Genomic DNA, 4998 nt, shown 5'->3' with positions numbered 1-4998 from the left:
GGGCCGCAACAATATTGCTGCGGTTTTGGGCGGGAACCGCAGCAATATTGTCAATTTCTATTTTTCTTTTCTTTTTTCGTGTTATATTGCTGCGTATAGGTAAAACCGCAACAATATCACTGCAGCAAATAACATTTATTCTGATCTATAAGTGGTTATTAATGGTATTGCATATTCCATTCACATGGCAAGTTTTATTGATTCTCATTTTTTAATTTTTTATAAAAAGAAAAATATTATTTTAAATTATTAAAAGGTATTTTAGTCATTTCAAAAGAGGACACTACAGCTCCTCCCCTAGCTTATATAATAGAAATATATATATATATATATATATAATATATTATATATATTATATATATATATATATATATGGTATTGCATATTCCATTCACATGGCAAGTTTTATTGATTCTCATTTTTTAATTTTTTATAAAAAGAAAAATATTATTTTAAATTATTAAAGGGTATTTTAGTCATTTCAAAAGAGGACACTACAGCTCCTCCCCTAGCTTATATAATAGAAATATATATATATATATATATATATATATATATATATATATATATATATATATATATATATATATATATATAGGAATGGGATCTCGTGAAAACCATCTTTAAACTGAAAACTGAAAACGGAGGATCTACATCGTTAAAAACTTGCATGCGTTTAAAGAAAATACTGAAGGGCTATGATTTAACCACGAGGATTACTCCAGAACTTTCTTTTCTCAAGCGCGATGATTCTTCCCCTGTTAAACACAACTTTCTCTCTCTCTCTCTCTCTCCTCCCTATTAAACACGCCTTTCTCACCATCATTCAATCAATTGCTCGCACCTAATTTTCCTCGATTACAATCTACAATTCTACATCTCTCTCTAAATTCATCCATTTCACTTCTCTTTGACAAATCACACCAAACAATTTCTAATCTCCGGCATCAAATTACTTTTTTCCGAATTCCAGAGTTATAGAAAAGAAATTGAAGATTTTTTCGACTGACACCAAGTTGGATCTTCCATAAATTTGGAGGTTTGTTTAGTACTAATTTCACTATAATTTTTAAGATTCTACAATGGTTGAGTAAGAATATTATAATTAATGTATTTATTTGAATTATTTGTAGGCAGATTTTGGGGTTCAGCTGAATTTAGTGAACCCCGTTGGACACTACACTGGACAGAAATGAAGAGATATGTTTATATCAATGATGATGAATCCATGCGTGAACTTTTTTATGACAATTGCATATCGAACAGGAAATATACAGTGCTTAATTTCCTTCCGAAGAATTTATGGGAACAGTTCAGGTGATGCCAAATTAGTTGCTTGTATTTTTATTGATAGTTAATTTGCTTTTTCTTTATCAAGCATTTGTTGATGCGAAATTTGTTGAATGTTATTGCAAGTGTTGATAAATCGAGTTATTGTTGTTTTGATATTTTTTTATAGTTACCTTAGAAGTGGAAGAAGTTACTCTTATAGCATATAAAGTTGCCCTAAAAGTGCTAAAAGTTACACTTAAAATATATATAATTACCCTAAATTGCTAAAAGTTATCCTAAAAATGGTAAAAGTTACCCTAAAACTGGTAATAGTTACTCTTATAATAAATAAAGTTATCCTTGAAATATATAGAACTACCCTTAATATAATAAAATTACCCCAAAACTGGCAAAAGTTACCCTATAAGTGTTAAAAGTTACCCTAAAGGGGTTCAAAGTTACCCTTGTTTTCAGTTTTCAGATTAAGATCTGTTTTCAGCGGATCCCACCCCTATATATATATAATATATATATATATATATATATATATATATATATATATATATATATATATATATATATATACTTCCCGCGCATTTTTTATGCACGGTTTTAAAAACTAGTAATTAGTATTCGTTTGTAAAAGTTGGAGAGCTTTTAAGGATTTGTCTATGAGTATCACTTATGATTCTGACAATAAATTGCAATAAACAGATGATTTTATTTCCAAATACCATGATAACAATCACCTCGAAAAAAGTAAATAAAATATACCACGATATCTATATTTATGATTTCCTTCTTATGTTGCTTGATCTGCCTCCATCCTTTAGTATAAATTTAACAGATGGCTTATGAACCTTTACTTCATTACTTTCATTATAGACTATCGATAATAAACATGCATAATTATTTAGCTTCTTGTGTTCTGTTGTTGCTCGTCATACCCATCTCAGGTTTTATTTTCTCTTCTTATTTTTCTTTGTCAAACACTACTTTCTACGTTCTAGATGAGTGCATATTAGAACCTTTTGTAGGAAAGGTTGAAAATTACAACCTTTTCAAACAATTTTCATTTATTATTATTACCTTTTCCCGATTTTCTATGCATTTTTGTTAGGGATGAAGTTTTGGTGTGACTTCACTAAGTAATATACATAATGAAATCATTTTGGGCAAAAAACTATCATCGAAAATCTGGCAAATGGTACAAAAATTAAAGATTTTTTTTACTGAAATTGTAGCAGTTTTACAACTTTTAAAGAACTAGGTCAGTGTTACACAATGACCTAATAATGTATCGTAAGTAACAAATTCTAACTTATATTTCTTGTGGTGGCCTGGTTCACTGGTTTGGTTGGATTATTATTATTCATAAAGTGTACGAATTAACATTGCAAATAAGTTGAAAATTATGTAGAATGGGTAATTCGTTTATTTCTGGGTAATTCGTTAGTTTTTTATTAACTGGATTACAATAATCAACCTATATAAACTTTTTGGAAGACAAAATTACACATTACATAGTTGAATAAAAAATCACCTTATTATAATAGTCCCTCCGTTTCATAGAATTCTGCCCTTGTTTCTTCTGCCCATAAAATAATAGTATCAAGAGATAAATTATATAGAATGTAGACAATATAATTCATTTTCAACAATATTTGAACTAACTCATTTTTTTTTCTAAGTGTTAATTTAAGCTAATGATTGTTTTTTGGATCCCAAAACTGCGGTAGCTAGTTCTACCATTTTCTAGTACTAATTAATAAAATGATGGTATATATTGCTGATTGCAGGTTGCATACACACAGATTCAACAATATGTGAGTTCGATGAAGTGCAAGGAGGAGGATGTCCTGACTTAAATGAATGTGGAAATACATGCAAAAGATGTTTCACAGGAGCTGGGAATGTCATTGGAGCTTGTCTTTCAAAAGGGAGTGGCCAAATTGAAGATTATTGCAGATGTTATTTTATAGATGGTGCACCTTGCATTCCTGGCTGTGCAACTCACCCACCCTCGTTTCCACACTACGATAATAATGTTTCAGCGTCCTCTGTTACTCATCATTCTCCTCCCAATTGACCCCATAAACTTAGAGTTGAGTCTTAATGTGATAAGATAATATTTTGTTATGTACGACTCATTTTGTGAGATCTAGTGTACTATGTACGCATATTATGGTATGGAGTAACAAGACATTTCATAAATTTCTTTGTTTTAGAGTGCTCATTTATACTTATTACTTATTACTAAACAGTTGGTCTTGTAAAAGACCGCTTACTTTTAGTTTAAAATTAGGCACGATCCAAGTCCAATATTAAAGAGAGAACATGATACCTTTTTTTTAATATAGTAACTAGTTTAATCTATTTAGGGACCAGTTTAATTTATTTCGTGACCAGTTTAATCTATTCGGTAATGACATTATGTAACTCATTCAGTGACTAGCTTAATCCATTTAGTGACTAGTTTAATCCGTTTAATAAGACTACCCGATTATTTTTTGAAATTGCATGTTTTAGTTCAAGAATCAAGAAAACAAGGAGAAAAGAGGGGATGACTATGATAATGTTGGGTTAGAGTAAATGGAATAAGCTTGTTAGAAAAAATCCAATATTGAATTCGTCTAATTTTATGTTAAAATTAAACTGTTTATTCTAATAATTTGTGATTACTAAATAAGATTTTGATATACATTCTTCATAAACACTACTTCTATTAGTTTCACCACATAACCATGCCCGAACGAGTATCCAAGTCCGAATAACATAACCACCCTTCAACCTTAAGGCAACAAAGTTTCATTAATCTTCCTCTAATGTCTCTCTAATCAACTTCAGTGCAAGAACGAACACGGTTATGTACCAACTAATCCAGCGTATGATGATAGATATCACTTTCCATAGCTTTGCTTCCCACTTCCGCTTTAACTTTTGTGGAATGCCCTTCCACCCCTCCAATCTAAACATCCAAAATATTGTTGTCTTTTCATTTACCAATACTTTTACTACCTGTTTACACTCAAGGGCTATTTATTGAATTTCTTCATATTCATTACTATTAGCACCATTGATTACTATCCACTAAGGCTATGTTCTGTTCACTTTATTTTTGCTTATTTCTGATCTAATCAGATCAGATCAGATCAGATCAGAAACAATAAGTTCAGATCAGATTAGATCATGCTTATATTCAAAAATCATTATATCTTTCATTACATATCAGTAAAAATTATAATAATTGAATATTAATAAAATACTCATTGAGACGAATCAAACAAGACCCCACATGACTATATTTTTTCTTATATATTGAGAAAAATCTAAAAGATAAGATCTTGTAATCAGATCAGATCAGATTAGATCAGTTCAAATCAAATCAGATCAGATCAGATCAGATACGTTCAGATCAGAAAATTTCAGGTGAACTAAACATAGCCTAAACCGGCCATTGGTGCCACTAATCTACTTTATACCATCAAGAATCTCCCCGCAAATTTCTTCATATCGTAGACATTCAAATTGTTCTCCATGAATTTCAGTTCCTCGTAAACTTAAAACACACTCTAAAATCTAATAATTCCATAGAGTAATTATCCACCAACCAAATATTTGAGCTCTGCAGTCTGAAACCCAAAGTAATGTCCGCAAACGTCTCACAGGCTCACAGCAAAAACATACAAAGATATGGGACAGTAATTTTTTTAAGACCCCTACACA

The 4998-nt window shown here is 30.3% G+C and overlaps 1 long non-coding RNA gene across 1 annotated transcript; it reads left to right on the top strand.

Annotated features, from left to right (window-relative positions):
• Positions 1–815: 815 nt before the first annotated feature.
• Positions 816–3457, top strand: LOC125493328 (uncharacterized). Its single transcript, XR_007269867.2, has 3 exons — positions 816–1039; positions 1138–1317; positions 3072–3457. It is a non-coding gene; the product is annotated as an uncharacterized LOC125493328 (long non-coding RNA).
• The last annotated feature ends 1541 nt before the right edge of the window (positions 3458–4998 follow it).

This window comes from Beta vulgaris, chromosome 9 (assembly GCF_026745355.1).
Source record: "Beta vulgaris subsp. vulgaris cultivar EL10 chromosome 9, EL10.2, whole genome shotgun sequence".
Lineage (NCBI taxonomy): Eukaryota > Viridiplantae > Streptophyta > Magnoliopsida > Caryophyllales > Amaranthaceae > Beta > Beta vulgaris.
This window is presented reverse-complemented; position numbering and strand designations above follow the sequence as displayed.